Source organism: Periplaneta americana, chromosome 1 (assembly GCF_040183065.1).
Source record: "Periplaneta americana isolate PAMFEO1 chromosome 1, P.americana_PAMFEO1_priV1, whole genome shotgun sequence".
Classification (NCBI taxonomy): domain Eukaryota; kingdom Metazoa; phylum Arthropoda; class Insecta; order Blattodea; family Blattidae; genus Periplaneta; species Periplaneta americana.
This window is the reverse complement of record NC_091117.1, coordinates 118472849-118492381: the sequence shown is the minus strand read 5'-3', so window position 1 is coordinate 118492381 and position 19533 is coordinate 118472849. Positions and strand designations below refer to the sequence as shown.

Here is a 19533-nt window from a genome sequence, read left to right as displayed (position 1 = left end):
ATATCTTCATCTAGTTGCAGCCTTAGTTTTTGTTTAACAGGTACCTAAAATTTCTTCCACTTTTGGTGTACAATCATTAAAAATTTAGGCTGAAGAATACTTGAAAATTTTCATATTTTCTTTAGCTGCTCTGCATTAAATGTTAAAATGTCCCACAAAATAAAGAAAAACCCCTTTTAGCATATGTGATAAAAACTGTTGTCACAAGTTTTCAAACTCAGAATTAAATTACCGGGTACAAGTATGGCTGGTAAGGAGTTGATACCGGTCACCGGTCTTATGTTAAGATTCGCCAAAATTTCCAGCCATGCCGGTAAAATATCGGCTAGTTGGTAACCCTACCACCATCAACACCACTTTTCCACATAAGTTTATGATTTTACGAAAGCACTATGTTAATATTGTATATAATTCCAGCTTTGCTTATCCTGCCAAGTAGAATTCTCGAATTTATCGCTTGAATCTCAGCCATAGTTGAAACTTTCTATAACTAAAGCAGATATCAAAGACTGCACATTAACTTCAATTTTAAATTTAGTGGGAGTTACTGCACAACTTTAAGTAGAATATTTATAAATTGATTTAACTCAGTACTTTCAGTAGATATTTTTCCTACATCACACTATGTAATACTTTTTACCCTGATAAGTACGTTGTAATAGAAAAAAAAGTGAAATTCGTTAATCCAGACGATATTGCAAACATTACGAGCGAAAGCCACGCTATGGAACAGTCGCAGTAACCTTGGCCAAGAGATAAAATAAGGTTTTAATCTGACGTATGGCAGCGACACATGAGAATATCGTGGAAAACACTCACAGAATTACGCTAATAGCAGATTTCACAGTGTACTGTATTATCATAGCTCAACATTCAGCATCCGCTAGTGGAAGTGACGCAGTTAGCATAACGGCTATAGAAAATTACTTTTGTAGCCTATCGTAGAGTATATAGTAGTTAAGGCCGTGATTTTCCACCTGCTGCAGACAAAAAAATCAAGTTTATTATGAAGCGTGATTATTGTGCACTGTAAACTAAATGTATTGCACTATGAAAGAGTAATGGAACGGAGAAAAATTCTCTCCGGCGCCGGGATTTGAACCCGGGTTTTCAGCTCTGCGTGCTGACGCTTTATCCACTAAGCCACACCGGATACCACCCCGGCGTCGGACAGAATCGTCTCAGTTTTAAGTTCCAACTCTTGGGTTCCCTCTAGTGGCCGCCCTCTGCACTACGTCATAGATATCTATGAACCTAGGACCGAAGTCCACACATGTGCTGAGGTGCACTCGTAATGAGTGACTACTGTAGTTAGCCGGGATCCGACGGAATAAGCGCCGTCTTAAATCACGAAGTGATTTACGCATATCATATGTATTATTTTAATGTACCGAAGTACATATGATATTTCCATGCAGATATTCTGCGTCATCTTACGATGAAAGAGTAATGGAACGGAGAAAAATTCTCTCCGGCGCCGGGATTTGAACTTTTCTCCGTTCCATTACTCTTTCATCGTATGATGACGCAGAATATCTGCATGGAAATATCATATGTCATTCGGTACATTAAAATAATACATATGATATGCGTAAATCACTTCGTGATTTAAGACGGCGCTTATTCCGTCGGATCCCGGCTAACTACAGTAGTCACTCATTACGAGTGCACCTCAGCACATGTGTGGACTTCGGTCCTAGGTTCATAGATATCTATGACGTAGTGCAGAGGGCGGCCACTAGAGGGAACCCAAGAGTTGGAACTTAAAACTGAGACGATTCTGTCCGGTGCCGGGGTGGAATCCGGTGTGGCTTAGTGGATAAAGCGTCAGCACGTAGAGCTGAAAACCCGGGTTCAAATCCCGGCGCCGGAGAGAATTTTTCTCCGTTCCATTACTCTTTCATCGTATGATGACGCAGAATATTTGCATGGAAATATCATATGTACTTCGGTACATTAAAATAATATATATGAATGTATTATGCTTGTCTACCAGAGAAATCGGTGTCACGTAGATGATACATTCTTTATTTCTCATTTTACGTTGTTTGTAATAATTCAGTTGTTTTGTAGCACTACGTTATATGTTCTCGCTAGTAATGTGAAGAAATATATATCATATCTATCATATCATACTTCAAATAATGCCAGATAAAAAGAAGAAATCACTAAGAGAATTTATTGCGAATATTCAGCGTTATCAGCGTTTACATTTCTTGTAGAAGACTCTGTATTCATAAATTCTATATTAAGATATTTCACTTAATTAATGAATTTTACGATTAAATATAGACGAATGCATACATTTAAAATACTTGTTGACCATATTTGTAAATTTTTTCTTACATACATGCATAAGGATTTTGATGAAATAGAATAAGTGTACCACTGTTTTCGGAAGCAAAATATCGCCTTCGTAATTCGTTTAGCAACTTCTGTCAGTACCTACATAGGAAACGAATATGAACACTTTTTCCGACAGAAAGAGCTATTCGCTTTTCTTGATTAGCATCTAAGTGAGACAAACACTCACTGTCCATTACAGATTATCTTTCTCGGCTTACTGACATACGCTAGGAACGATAAATTAATTGGAAAGTGACACTGAGATTAAACAAAGGCCATCTGTTATTTGTTTGACACAGCTATTTTGCAGTGTCAAAGTCTTATCAGACGCCTCTCGGCGCTTTCAAGATAGCGCCCGTACTGAGACTAAAAGCGCCTTACCTAGGACCAATTGATCGCCATAATATCTTACCTACAATTTTGATCGTGTAAGCGAATAAGACAGTACCGAAGATTTAACGAATCGACTGTCTTTGAAATAGTTCCTCCATAGGTGACACTACCGTTGAGAAAGTATTGGGAAAAATGTTGAAGATTAAATATAAATTATTTAATAATATTTATTTACGCCTTTCTCGTGTTAAAATCTATCGTACACGGTTAACATGTTTCGGTCCGTTATGGGCCTTCTTCAGAACTGGTTGTTGCTGGTCTTGGCGCCTTTTCATTGTTTCCTGTGGCTGTGTTTTTGTGTAGTGTAATGTGGAGTCAAAGAGTGTGTGTGTTCTGAAATTGAGTTTTGTGTTGAGAATGTCATTTGGATGAGTTTTTGTGTGTCTGTATATTTCGTATTGTTCTAGTGTGTTTCGTTTCTTGTTTTTTGGTTGGATGTGTAGAATTTCCATATCTGTGTTGATGTCTCTGTACGCGTGGTTAGAATTTGTGACATGGTCTTCATATGTGGATGTCTTTTGTAATTTTGTTATGGCTGTGATGTGTGCTTCGTAACGTGTTTGAAATGATCTGCCTTTTTGTCCTATGTAGAAGTTGTTGCAGGTGTTACATTTGAGTAGCCTATGTATACGCCTGTGTGATTGTATTTGTTTGTTTGTGTTGTTTGTGTGTTGAGACATTTTTTAGAGTATTATTTGTTCTTTATGCGATGTTGTAATTTAATTTCTTGAATGAGGTTGCAATCTTGTGTGTGTTTATGTTTTCGTATGTTAATGTGATGTATTTTTGTGTTCTTGTGTTTGTGTTGTATTCTTATGTTTTTTGTGATTATGTTTTGTCTTTCGTATTATGTTGTCTATTATGTTGGAGTTGTATCCGTTTTCTTGTGCTATGTATTTGATTGTGTTTAGCTCTTCTTTGTAATCATGTTGGTTCATGTTGGTTTAGTCGACAACAAACACACATTCAAAGTCTACAGTAAACCCACAACAATAAGAACAACACACATACACAACACATCCAACCACCCAACACAACAAAAACAAGCTGCATTCCGAATAATGGTACACAGACTGCTCAACATAACAATGAACCAACACGATTACAAAGAAGATCTAAACACAATGAAATACAAAGCACAAGAAAACGGATACAACCCCAACATAATAGACAGCATAATACGAAAGACAAAACATAATCACAAAAAAATATAAGAATACAACACAAACACAAGAACACAAAAAATACATCACACTAACATACGAAAAAAAAAACACACGTAAGATTGCAACCTCATTCAAGAAATTAAATTACAACATCGCATACAGAACAAATAATACTCTACAAAAACATCTCAACACAAAAACAACACAAACTACCAAATACAACCACACAGGCGTATACATAGGCTACTCAAATGTAACACCTGCAACAACTTCTACATAGGACAGACAGGCAGATCATTTCAAGCACGTTACAAAGAACACATCACAGCCATAACAAAAATACAAAAGACATCCACATATGCAGAACACGTCACAAATTCTAACCACGCCTACAGAGACATCAACACGGACATGGAAATTCTACACATCCAACCAAAAAGCCAGAAACTAAACACACTAGAACAACACAAAATATACAGACACACAAAAGCTCATTCAAATGACATTCTCAACACAAAACTCAATTTCAAAACACACACACTCTTTGACTCCACATTACACTACACAAACACACCCCCACAGGAAACAAAACAAAAGACGCCAAGACCAGCAACAACCAGTTCTGAAGAAGGCCCATAACAGGCTGAAATATGTTAACGAGGTACGATAGAATTTTACACGAGAAAGATATATAATACATATTCCGAAGTGATATAGTGTTAAAAGTTGTGTAATGAAGATATATATATATATAAATTATTCTCATAATTGAGAGTATCGGCGGCTTCCCTCTAAACCTAGTGTTTTTTTACAATCGTTAGAGGGTGATGAAATTTTTAAGTTTATAATACGGGCATATTTATATATTGACTATTATCTTCGCCACCAATACATAGAACTAATAACTAGGGCCAGGATTTTTAGGATTTTATAACCATTATTTTAGACTTTATAAATATATGGTTTAGCACTTTTTAAAATTTTATTTCTTCAAGTCATACTGCATTTGTATTAAAATGACAAATATTTGAATTAAAATAAATAACAAATGAATGTGAATTGCAATTACTTTTTCTATGTGATTAACGATAACAGTTTGCTGAATTTAGAGCAACAACAAAAAACATTTTTATGAAAGTGCACACCAAAAAAATCAAAGTTCCTATTCAGTTCCTATATTTAGTGAAAGATTTGCAAACAAAACTAAATGTTCACTTTTTTTTAGATGAACTGTTGCAATGAGCAACCGTGTAAATTCCAAATTTTCTGTTCTAAAACATTTTCTATTGTCTCTCAACACATTACTGTCGTGAGAAAAGGTTCGCTTCAGACAACATGAAGTCACTGCGGATGCTACTGCTTTCGGTCTCCATGGTAATTCTCAAATTATTTCTTCTCCTTGAAGAGCTACAGCTACGTATTTCATTTCGCATATCCAGGGTTTCGTTCAAAGGCTTTAGAGATCTTTGAAGAGAGCGTATCGTCCACCATTTCTGCCTGGTATTTTCTTATTTCAAACGGCTTCAATGATGTTCATTTCCTTATTATTGAAAGAGGTGCACACTCCAGGTGTTCAATGGTAGCACGAAAGTCAGGAAAATGGCCTTTGATGAATGAAAGAGAAGCAATTTTTTTTTCTAACCTGAAAGGTGTCCTTTCCTTCGAGATGCAAGCAGCGTCACTGTTGCCGAATTGTCTATGACTAGAGACGGTAGATTTTAGATATTACAATTGCAAAATTCGCGCTTTAAAATACAATAAAGAAACATTTAGCATTTTATAGCATTTTTGTGTTAACATTTAGCGTTTTTCTAGCTTTTTGATGAAACTTGTCTTATTCGAAAGAATAATTGTATGATGGAAAATTAACGATACACTCTATTCATTTCTCAAGTTAATATGTTTTATTGTCCACCGCTATGGAGTAACGGTTAGCATGCCAGAACGTAAAAAATGATCGGGCCCGGTTCAAATCCTGGTTGGGAAAAGTCATCTAGTTGAGGTTTTTCCGGGGCTTTCCCTCAATCCATTCAGAGAAAATGCTAGGTTACTTTCGGCGCTGGACCCTGGACTCATTTTACTGGAATTATCACCTTAATTTCATTCAGACATTAGATAACTAAAATAATTAATTAAAAATATATTTAATTACAATCGAATAAACAGAAAATTTATGACACCACATAGGACATAGTCATAGATGAGATAATCAATTTGAAAGCATTCACATCACATGCAGATGTATATATATATATATATATATATATATATATATATATATATATATATACTCAGTATCAGCTGATACTCAGTATCAGCCTAGCATCAAGCACGAGCAGACCAATACATCCATAACTACACGCCAGGCGATACTATAGCCACGGACCTGACAATCTTCATCCTGTTATAATATTACATAAGCCATCAATCTAATAGAAGTGTCTCAACATCACTTTTAGAAACATAGTCATGTCACGACCTTGCGTCCAACTCAACGCTAAACAAGATCACCACAAGTGCCTCATCTAACTTCCAACCAGCAGTGATCACATACTTCACATAGTCAAAGTGATGTAAAAACTAAGTGCTTTTAAATATTTTTAAATCGTTTTAAACAGTTTTTAAACAGTGTCTTACATAGTGTTTTAAACAACGACAGAAACATTGCAATTCAAGTTTGATAAAGTGTGGTACCAAATAGCATATAAGAGTTAAGGTGATCATTTGTGTAATCATGACAACACTTCACCGACACCGCACAGCATACACAAAAACACTGACCATTTCAGTCCAGATACATGCACCCACAGGCTTGGTTTACAATTAAAATAATATACAAACATCTGAAGATGGTACAAGTTACGTACCGAAAACGTTAATGAGGAAAATATGACTAATTAACTCATTCATTTTGTATGATAAGCAAAGGCGGTAAATATACATATAATTATAGTCAAATTGTGACAGCTTATCGGTATATCTTCAACATGAAATTCATTATGATGCATAATTAAACTGTAAAGAATTAATTTCCTAAAGTCGTATGATTTGTAACAATTTTTGTCATAAGTGCATAAGAAAGATATCATTTTTAATTAAAAATTGAAAAACAAATTCTGTACAAAGCAACTGACAACACATTTTTAGCTTACGTACACAACAAAATAAAGAAATGATACTTCTGAATAATTCATTCTCTATTTGTAATATTCTTTTACCCTTAAACATAAAGAAAAACGGTATTTTACAAACAACTTCAAATTGCTTTAATTCCGAAAATATTAATATTAGGAAAAATCTTTATATGACTTATTTTGCTCCGAATGTCTTCGGAAATAAGCTCCGTAAAGGATGGTAAATCGTCGTGAACCACCCTTTATAAGAAAACCAATAATAACGCAATCTGTCAAGGTCCAAAATAAATATTTCGCCTCACTCATCACTGTTGAAGTAAGGAAAAGTAATGTCAAAAACATGAAAGAAATGGATAAATTTCCAATATTTACCCAGTAAATCATGTGAGTAATAAAAAGGCAGATGATATGTTGACAGTGTTGAAATTTTTATGTTTCTTCAAAAGAAGCAGAAGTATTTTACTACAAGCCCTTTGAAGTATGTCCTGAACACAACCGGGAAGATAATGAAGCAGAATATCCTGGCGAACCAATTTACTAATGAAATTTCAAAATTTGAAGGTATATAGCACAGTCTAGTATATACAGTAACGAAGCTCAATACTTATTAAATATGTAAACATAGACAGTTGAAATATGCATCCATAGATAGTTGCTAGCCACCAGGATCGCTACTATCGCCTCATCACAGATTATTTCCCCAGCAGACGATAAAATGTATTGTATTTCGATATCGTGTTCTTTTGAAAAAATTAACACCTTCCTTTCACTATTGAAATACGAAATACATAAGGTTCATATATTATTTTCATAAAGCATGTATTATATTTTATAAACTCACCTTTCTGGATCTTTCGGAAGAAGGATAACTCTGACCTCTTTTTCTTAGAATTTATAGTGCAACAAACGTCTCTTTGCCTCATATTATTATTCAAATTATTGTATTTTAGCCATTTACAGATATTACAACCGATAACAAGCATTTCACAGTTTACACAACTTTTCACAACAATGCGAAATACGGCACAGTTAATGCCTTTTCGATCTGGACCGCCGTAATGTATGTTCGAGTTTTCTATTTCAGTGTATGGAGCTCAATGAAATATTATATTATAAATTTATTACGTATCATAGCTAAGTTTTATTTAGTGTAATGTGTCCATAAGTTTCGTGTACTTCTTACTGCATACTATATGTTGCAGAAATAATTATAAAACTGTGTTATTTTAATGTGAATAGAATTTTACATGTTAATATAATCTGTTCCCATCAACATTTTAAGTTAAGAATTGAAGCTATTTTGAGGTTTAATAAAATATAATTTACATTATGATTTTAATTTAGCACATTTACCTTCCTTAATTGTAGACAGAAAATTTACTATACCACTCCTATGAAATTAGTGTACATTCGATTGTGTTATTTCGTCTCTTAGGTTGTAGATAAATATAGTAATTCAGTCTCAATTGTAGTATTAAAATTGAATGTGAGGGGTATCATACATGACAGTATGTTTAATTATAATGTATACTTGCGAATATGGGAATATAAGTTAAATATAGTAAACACGATCTATAATTTTCATACGACATAATATACCAGTACATATGTAACGGCAGGGCATTGGAAATCACTAAAATTAGACAGAAAGGGGCAACTGGTACAGTAAACATAACCTATAATTTCAGCATATCTAAACATCCGTGCGGTGCAACTGAAAATTATTGAATCGTGCATAAGTGAATGTACAAGAATTTCGCAATATTTAATCGAAATAAAGGCAGGTATTACACATATACGAACAACTTAATTTTCACACCAAAAATAATGTTACACCTTAACTCTCAAGTGAATTATGTCTGAAATGTCTCATAATCATTGTTTTAAATTTTATTAATGCAATTACACTACATTTGAAAGAAATATATGTTACTCTTTATGAATTCCAACTAATTTATATGGTTGAAAAGCCGCCCTTCGTGATCGGGTTAAGGGAGTCACATGGTCTGCCTTACGGCCTGTATTAGATCACGATGGCAATGGCACAATCTATTGTTCCTAATACTCACAACGCTCCAAGCGGCTAGCAACTATCGCGAGAAATGCAAAAAATTATCCCAAGCTAAGCGACTGTATATATTAGACTGTGGTATATAGCATATAAAACAAACAATAATTTAATAATTGATAAATGTTAATTTTGTAGATTCCATGTCAAATCGAACACCTACGAAACATGACAACTTAATATTTGCTCCATTTTTTTATGTATTCTATTGATGAAATTAAATAACCCATGTGTAATTTTTTCGGACTCACACAATTATTTGGTCATTTATTAAATGTTACTTTTTCCGTAAATTTGGATGCAACGTATTATGAAAATGGTTATACTGAAGATTCTATAAATCGTAGAAATTTCGTATTTATATCATTTTAAAGTGCAATAATTGCAGTATTATATACTAATTTTTTGTGTTCAATCAAGATATAAAATGGGCCCCTTTTAGGGGGTTATATTTTTAAAATACTTTTTTATATATCAGGGACGTATTCCTAAAAAGGGAAAAAGTGTCATATTCTTTGAAATGTTTTACGTAGAACTGCGTTGGTTTTAGAACGCTATTCGAATAAGAAGTCACTGTGCAAATAATTTACTGATGGTGTGTTCGGGTCGGAAGGCTCGGATTGAGTGAGACCGCGCGCCGGAGCATGCAGCTACGATAGCCGCAGCGAGAGTGAGTAATACATTATCAGTGGTGCTGTGTTACTTTACGTAAATAAACAGATAACCTCTAGTTCTAAAAGCACGTAATGTCCCTTCAACACTTAGGAGTTTCCCTTTAATTTATCTAACAATAATTCCTAAATCTTTCGGAGTAGGTATCGTGTTGTGTTGTGTTGTGCGCATGTCAAATCAAACACCTGTATACGAAACGTGACCATTTAGTATTTGTTTAAATGTTCTAAAATATGTTGTGCAGATCAAAATAAGAGGTCTATAATTTTTACTGGGATCATACTTTAATATTTTACTATTTATACTCTTTTAATTATATGACAAATTCATGCACGACGCAGTATGAAAATGCTCATTGTTAAGATTCTATGCATCATAGACGTTGAGTGTTGGTGTCATTGGAAATGCGAACAAATGGAATATTATATTAATTGATTTATTGATGGGATTGTTTTAGAGGGTCACTTTTTAAATAATTATTTTTATAACAGCTTATCGGTGCTTTAAAAATGCAAAAAGAGAATATAATCGATTATATTTTACATAGAACTACGCTGAATTCAGGTTGCTTTCGAGTAAGAAGTAACTTTAAAAATAATATATTGAAGATGTGTGAGAGCTTTGTGATGATTGAGAATCGCCAATATAGATGACAAAATTATCTAAAAAAATGTCTAAAACAAAAAAAAAATGCAGAAAGTTACAGATACACTTAAACATAAAATATTTCATATCACAGAAGACACAACTTCAGTTGAAAATTCAAATAATTCCGATATAATACAGAAATTGATAAACTTATTTCATGAAACAGACGACAAAAATCTCAAAATACATATATTAACAATGTTTGAAAGTTGGTCCTACAGTAAAATTCAACAACATTTTAATATCACCACTCACATGATATGAATTTCTAAACAAGTAGGAGCAGAAAAGGGGATTGTGGTTACTCTTAATCCTAAATCGGGAAAAAGTTTGGGAACATTTATAGTAGAGAAGGTTGTTCAACTTTATAATTCTGATGATGTGAGGAGGGTTATGGCTGGCAAAAAGAATTGTGTTTCAGTTAAAGAAGATAGAAAGAGAGTTCACAAATAGACAAGATTAATACTATGTAATCTTAAGAAAACTTGTCAGTGTTTCAAAATATCAAAATAGGATTATCAAAAATTTTCAAACTCAGACCAAAGGAATGTGTACTGCCTGGAACAAGTGGCACGCACTCAGCTTGTGTCTATGTTCATCATGAAAATGTTGAATTAATGCTTGGTAGAATTATTAATATCATTTATAATATTCCTTGTAAATTTTTACCATTAGCGAATACAAATAACTTAGCTATATTTTCCACTCAAGGTACCAACAAGTAAAAGTGATATGAGGTATCTTACAACTTCATTCTTTTGTTCCACTGACACAGTCTCAGGCTATAATAAAGAACTATTCACTTCAAAGTGAGAGTAAAGTGGTGGACATTAAATAGAATTGGTTGTAGGTGATCAGTTTTAACAGTGCAGTGTTGTGTAAACTGTAGTTATCATTCTTAGAAGTGTATATTTTACAAAAACAATATTTAAATACAGTACTATATTACATAAATTACGCGAAAGAGTGATATTCTGACCGTAGAACAATGTAAAGTGGTCACACGACTCTCATTCAGAGCTGCACTTGCACATCATCTTGCAACACTACATATGCAGCCCGCGCACTCAAGACGCGCAGCTTGGTGAATCATTTAATTATTCTTCAACGGTTGATTTTTTAAGGGTGGTTAAAATAATTTCAGGGTATTTAAGGATTTTTTTCTGTAATTTTAAAGCAAGTCGCAGCCATTAAAACGTATTTTTATGTGTTTAAATGTTTTTTTTAAAACAAAGTTAATAAACTTATATTTTTATAGTATTATGCGAAGAACAAAGTATGTAATATCACCTTCAAATTGAGACAAAGAGCAAATCTCTGTGATGATTATTAGTGGAGATAATCACGTTTAACAATAATGATGCGCGAACTATTTCAGAATCTTTGTTTTATCTAAATCAGAGACATGAAAGTCAATTCGAGGTTAAATTTGTGCGATTTGACGTGGATTGACTCAGATGTAGAGTTTTGAAAAAGACTTGTAATTATTAGTATACAGTAACTTATTTGCCATTTGAGTTCTCCTTGAAATGTATTTTTTTTAATTATTTGATGTGTCTAGTAATTGTGAATAGCCTGTAATTGTTTTTTTTTAAATTGACTATTACGCTTTTACTACGTCATACTACTTTTGACCAACAAAACGGTACGAAAGGACGTATTTCAACCAATCATGGCTGCTTATCGCACAATTTTATCGCGTCCCTAGCATTTGTTTCTTTGTTTGTCAACATTTCAAACTGCGCTGGTCTGGACGTCAAAAAAAAAAAAAAAAAAAAAAAATACAAACTACTCCAGTCGATGCACAGCAGTTTGAAATATGACTCGCATTGGCATTCAAGAACAAGAATTAATAAAGATCACTGGTCATATATGCAGAGCACCATTCGGAAATCCTGAATAAGTTGAGGGATACACCATGCGCATCAAGGAGTTCACTTCTTTTACGCACACGTCCAATATAACGTCAACTGAACCAGGCAATAGGACTTATATTACTAATTCAAACAATCATTGTATGTATAATAAGAGGTTTATTATCACAAAGATTTTGATTCCCATATATTCTATTTTTAATCTTTCTAGGAGGAATACTAGTCTTATTTATTTATGTTACAAAATTAGCATCAAATGAGATATTTTCTATATCCACTAAAACATTCAAATTTGAAAATTGAAATAATTGATTCTTTTAAAATTATTCATGTTTATTTTTTATTTCATCATCGTTAATTAAAACGTTTCTTGTTTATTTCATCATCCCTAATTAAAACTTTTCTAACACTTGTTTATAATATTTAGGTTATGTTTGTTATAGCTTCTACTATATGATATTATGGATAGTCACGTATCAGAGATTGTTTAATAATAATATTTATTGAAAACCATCTGTAAAGTGACGTTGATTACTGGGATCCAGATAATTGAAGTGGAATGCAACTGTTTTAATAAAAATGAAATTAAATCAACAAAGCCTTCTTGACTAGTAACCGTCTACAGAGTTCAATGAAGATTCCTTAGTTGGCACACCTGATAACATCACATAATCATAACACACCAATGCCATCTAGCATGCATCTAGGGTAATATTTGTAATGTTGAAATGGTACAATAATATATTTGAAGACAGTTGTATTTTCGTAAGTCAATATTTTATTATATTGGAGTACTTCGTTGCTTCTAATCTTTATATACTTTCTGCTAATCGTGTAATAGCCAATTAAATCCCACTCGAGTTTTGATTTTCTCTAGATAAATCAAAATTTCTAGTGAGATTATTGTTGAAAGATTTATAATTATATAATTATTCAATTAAATGTGTATCCTGGAAATTTTACTTTTTGTAGATGTTGAGTTTTGTAAAAACGGTGCTCAATTGTTAAGAATATTACTCTCTCGTCACTATATTACAGTAACTCTCAGAGTGAAGATGGTGCAGTGTTTTCGCTTTTGTGCATATGATTGTAAGAATATTCGTGGTCCTTCTAAGAAAATAATGGTTGCTTCCACACAAGCAAGTAGCCTATACGCAAGACAATTGAGGAAATTAGCAGTAGAAGGGTTTAGTGTGATCGATACAGAATATGTGCCACGTATGTAGATGAAGTGGACAGTGTAAGCGATGGTGAACGTGATCTTAGTGACAGCAACAGTTCAAATGTTGGTATCTATTTGCCGACAGATGAGTCATTTTACACTGCACGAGGACATAATTGGCTAAAAAAAAATCCTCCTTCTCCCACTCGTCGTCTGCGGCATAACATACACATAAATGTGGCCACACAGCCTATAGTAACAAACCAATAACAGTGTCTGAAACACACAATCTTCTCTTGATGAACCAAATGGTGGACATTATTAATTTTGTAAATACTTACACTAATGAAGAAGGTGTTCGTTGTGTCGCTGGAAAAGAAGGGCTTGAAAATTGTTACAAAGAGTGAACTGTATGTTTTATTAGTTTTTTGATTCTCTGTGGTGTTCTGAAAATACGTAAGGAGCTTGTGTATAAAATGTACGATAGACCGGTATTCCCAGCAACAATGTTCCTTGACCGGTTCCATAAACTTCGAGGTTGCTTATACTTGATGACAAAATTAATCGTAATGACAGACGAGAACATGGTAAACTTGCTACATTTCGAGAAGTTTTTAAAATTCTTGTAACTAAATTTCGACGTGTATATGTTCCAACAGAATATATTGAAATTTTGAACAACGCGTTACATTTGGTGGTCCTTGCCCAGTTACATAATATGAAATCAAAGCTTGAAAAATATGAGTATAACATACCAATTTGTGTATGTGCCAATGCCAATACCTATTATACTAATAATATGCAGGTATACATTTTGTCATCCGGTGTACACTAAAAAAGCTGGAAGTTAGAATTAATAAAACAGGCTTTTATTATCGATTGTTCTGTATGGTTGTGAAACTTGGACTCTCGATTTGAGAGTAAAACATAGACTAATATTCTTAGAGAATAAGGTGCTTAGGAAAATATTTGGGGCTAAGAGGGGTGAAGTTACAGAAGAATGGAGAAAGTTACACAACACAGAACTGTAAGCATTGTATTCTTCACCTAACATAATTATGAACAGTAAATCTAGACGTTTGAGATGGGCAGGGCATGTAGCATAGGGTGACCAGATTGACATCGAAAAAAAAGAGGACACATAGCTTCAAAAAGGAGGACATTGTTCAAAAAAAGAGGACAGAAATATGTACTTAGATTTAGGCTTAGACCTATATTATACTTTAAATTACGATAACATCTATTTTATTACAAAATATTTACAGTACATATATAGACTTAGGCCTATATCATACTTAAAAGTATATTAAAATCTATTTTATTACATATTACAAAAAATTACGAAAAACTTAATAATAATGATTTTGCAATTAGCTACGTATGAAAGTTAAGGGAAATATAATTATTAAAAGGACAAAAAAATATATTTTTTGATTTACATTCGCACCTCGATCTCTCTATTTACTAGTCACCTGTGAACAACGACCATAACAAGTAGGAGCAAAGAGTATATTCCGTCGATGCTGCTGCGACCTAGAGGCAAGTTACTTGAAAAAGGCGTCAAATCAGATAATTTCAAAATATCAGGCATACAAGTTACGAAAAGGACATTTCTTTTTTTTTTTAATCCGCCCGGACCCCAGACAAAGGCCTAAAAAGGAGGACTCGTCCAGACAAAAGAGGACGTCTGGTCACCCTAATGTAGCACGTATGGGTCAATCCAGAAATGCTTATAGATCTGGAGGGAAAAAGATCTTTAGAGAGACCGAGACGTAGGTGATAGGATAATATTAAAATGGATTTGAGGGAGGTGGAATATGATGGTAGGGAGTAGATTAATCTTGCTTAGGATATGGACGGATGGTGGGTATATGTGAGGGGGGCAATGAACCTCCGAGTTCTCTAGAAGCTATTAGTAAGTATATATTGGAACGAGAGGATGAGAACCACAATAAAGCCAAAGTATGAAAGTGGTTTGTGACCCAATATCTTCTCTATTTGGTACTGTAAGAGGACTCACGACTGACAATTTCTTCATAAGTGGTCAATTGTTGGCAGAGATTCTCGTAACCCAGAATCTTATGGTTACGGGAAATATGAGGAAGACTAAGACAGACATTCCGAAGGTATCTGTGATGGGGAAGGGGAGAGAATTACATCCATCTATCTGTGGATATGATGGAAACTTCACTGTCACATATGTATCATAACAGAACGGTACGGTACTGTCATTCTTCTTTCATTTCAACATCATGACAAATCATGTATGGCAGAAAGTCAAGCCTACAAACCGGGGCTGATTCTCCAACAAATGGCTTTCAAGGAACCCGCAGGTTCATTACCGCCCTCACATAAGCTTGTCATCGGTCCCTATCTTGTGCAAGATTAATCCAGTCTCTAGCATTATATTCCACCTCCCTCAAATTTATTTTAATATTATCCTCCCTCTACGTCTCGGCGTCCCCAAAGGTCTTTATCCTTCCGGCCTCCCAACTAACACTCTATTGCATTTCTAGATTCGCCTATACGTTCTACATGCCCTGCCCATCTCAAACGTCTGGACGATGATCATCCACAACAACAAACCGAATGAGGGCGTAGATATTGTGACAAACTTACAAGAGAGACACGACGTGTAGAGGAACATGTCGGCAGCCTTTCAGGCTCTTTCGTAACTTGGTGGACATACTTTAAATTGCATAAATACACTCATACTTTGGCTCTTGAAGCATCCAGAGTGAAAGACTAAGGTGCGGAATCATGGACGGCATTTCTTGTTGGAACAGGGACATCAATTGGCACAATCATATGTAATAGAAAGGGCCTCGAATTGCAGTCTTAAATAGCCAAGTCGTGTAGCAATTGAAGCTATCGGAGTGAATCAAAAGATCTCTGTAGTAATTACGCCGTACCATCACGGGGAAGAAATATCGTATTTGTCACATGTGTCCCAGAATACGAGACAAAAAGACAACATTTAGTGTGAAAAATGTCAACTGTGGACATGCAAAGTCATTCCATCTAGAGTGCAGTGAAGGCTAAATCTGTTATGAAAATGTCAAAATTGCTACCTCTGAAAAATATTTTATTGCTGATGATGGACACAAAATGTAAAATGTTTAATGTAAATACACGATTAGAGCCAATCCAATTATGAACACTGAAATAACTTATAGTTCCTTTACATGCCGAACTTAAGTTCGATTAAAAATGAAAAAGAATATTAGTCCTACTTGTATTATTTTTATTGTGTCTTGAGAACAGTTATGAAAAATGTTTTAAAGTAACATAAACAATTATATTTACCGAAAACTATTCCTGTGATCGTTAAGGTCAAGTTTGAAGTAAATTGCAGCACAGAGTAGTATGATGCAGTGTAGTGTGGTGCTATGTCATATGACAGTATGGTGCGTTATGCTTCAACCTGATGTGGTATTGTGCGTTTCACTGTTGCAGTACATATATTGTGTTATATGTCGCATTGCTCTGTGATATTCTTCAGTATGAATCGGTGTACTGTGTGTGATGCTTTGCAGTACGATGTTGTTTGACATACTCATAATCAGGCGCGGTTTTGGGTTAATAGATGCCTGCATGCTAGATATAATTGGCCGAAACAATGCACATCGCGAGTACATTCACAGCTGAAGCCAACCCATGGAAGCCTATTAATATGTTTTTTTGTTGTGATAAAATCATGTAATCGACCAAGAAAAACCCATACAAATTTTTACATTCATATAAATAGAATATAGAAAACATATTTTTGTTTGTTGGTGTCTTATTTCAAAACTCCTTCCAATTGAAGTGTCTCTACAAATATTTTCCTGTGGCTTGTCGGATTCTTTGCAATAAAATATGTGAAAAAATTAAAACTGCACTAATGTTAATGATGTTAAGAGTCTTGTAAAAATATTTTGAAAGCGAATGTTTTTGTTATGTTGACGATATATTACTCGTATTACATGTAGATGAAATCCTTTCTCCTGCAGAATATCCCATTCACATCAAAAGCTTTATCTATATGAAGAAAATAAACATAGGAATATTACAATCTTTCTGTCTCCGAATAAACTGTAATAATGAAAAGACAAAAAAATACGCAAGAATATCACTTTCTTAAGCCATACACTGAGGAGGCCAAATTGACTGTAATTTTATTATTATTGCATCAAATTTCCTTTTGTCAACCTTTTTGAAGCTCTGACAGTGGAACGGTTTGACTACAAAATAATAAAATATGAACAGACTTTAAACTGTATTTAATGTGCCAAGTCTTACCGTCTTACCTACTGCATCAACAAAGACTAAGATACCGTATTATATAGTGCATCGCCTATTTGAAATAGTGCGTCTTCCTATCCAATAAGTTTTTGCGTAACTGGCCTTCCTGCACTGTGATTAAGTGGAAAAGCTGAGTACTTTTTGTTGAACTCGCATTGTATATGCGAGAGTTACAGCAAAACTCTCTTTCTGCTGTAAACTTTATTTACCATACAATCAAAGCAATCAGTAAGTGCGATATACTTCTTATTTTGATTTGATACACCTGCTACAATGTGCAGTAATATACGACAGCTGTAAGGTTTTCATTGACAAGATTTTGTTCTAATTTCTTACAACGGATGGTAAATATTTTGCTTTTGTCACTACTGTTGACAGAGGAAGAAAAAGGCATCGTGACAGTGTAAGCAGAAAAAAAATTCTATGTATTCAGAGCATAATGCTGAAACTCTGTATGTTTCTTGCTCACATATGGATTAAAATTTTATATGATTTATGAAATACCGTAGCTTCATTGCTTGGAATTCCTTAAGAAAAGATTTTATTCCCAATATGATTTATTTGTCTTTGTATTGAAACCAACCCTCAAGTGTGTGGCTCCTTACAACTTCTGATTAATTTTATTATTCTTTTGCTTCTCTTGAAAATTTTACTAATTGTCACAAAATGAATTATGCAAAAACGGTCCTCATTTCCAGGTTTCTATTTGGTGACAACCACTTTCACTTGTAATCTGAGATGTATTATTATAATGATCTGAATGAAAATAAAAGCTTCAAGTTAAATTGTGCGCTTACTAGAAATTTATTATACGGAAGAAATAATCATTTACGCAAAAAGTTACCATGTGTACGAAAATAAGTAATCTCTAAAGCCTACAAAAATTATTTTTTAAACACTGAGCAATAGTATCGTATGTCATCGATTTGATTTTGAATATTATAAACCTCTCTAATTCTGTTGTTTAATGAAAAAAAAAATCATCTCCTGTAAAATTAGTTTAGATGGAGATGACAGGTTTCCGAAACCATCGTTCGAAATAAAGAGGCCGAAAGTGTGGTTCCAGAGACTTTAATCACATTTAATATCTCTTGACAAACTCTTGCTGTGGAGTAAGCGAACAGCTAACTGATACATTACAAACTATACTAAGTTCGTCATAAATCACACACATCAAGGCGATATACGAAACGTCATGTTTTCATTTAGCTGTGAAGTGCAGCTTCTAAGGGGGTCTATGACAACGACGGGGAAACTATGGTAACAGCAGCCTCTGCCCTGCAACAACTCAACAGCCACCGATGTTTCTCCCTAAAACCCCCGTTGGTTCAATTTGCATAATTCGGATGTAACACGATTCCTGTCGGTTGCGTCTTTTCAAGGCGGCTCAAAGCGGGGCTCCCATCTTGTCCAGGAAGACAGACTACATCAAGAGAGAGCGGGAGATATTACACGTCATTGCATGTGAGAATGAGCTAGAGTATTGGGCAGACATCAATAAATTCGTGAATTTCATGGCCGATTAACTAAAATTTGCGTCATTTTCTAACATGTGCTGTAATAGACGGTGACAGAACAACTACATATTCTGGACAAGAAAATACACATATAAACAATTAATATTATTTCCACTACGTAAGTATTATAAATGTTATAAGAAGTTTTGCAGAAAAATAATTAATTTTAAATATTACTCTGTAGATCTAAAAATGGATCTTCTTGTTTACAGAGTGTTACGGACGTTCTTTTTACATTAAAAATAGTGGATTGCAACCCGTCCGAGAAA

General features: G+C 34.0%; 1 non-coding gene across 1 annotated transcript; it reads right to left on the bottom strand.

Annotated features, from left to right (window-relative positions):
* Positions 1 to 1081: 1081 nt before the first annotated feature.
* Positions 1082 to 1153, bottom strand: TRNAC-GCA (transfer RNA cysteine (anticodon GCA)). Its single transcript has one exon. It is a non-coding gene; the product is annotated as a tRNA-Cys (tRNA).
* Between the last annotated feature and the right edge of the window lie 18380 nt (positions 1154 to 19533).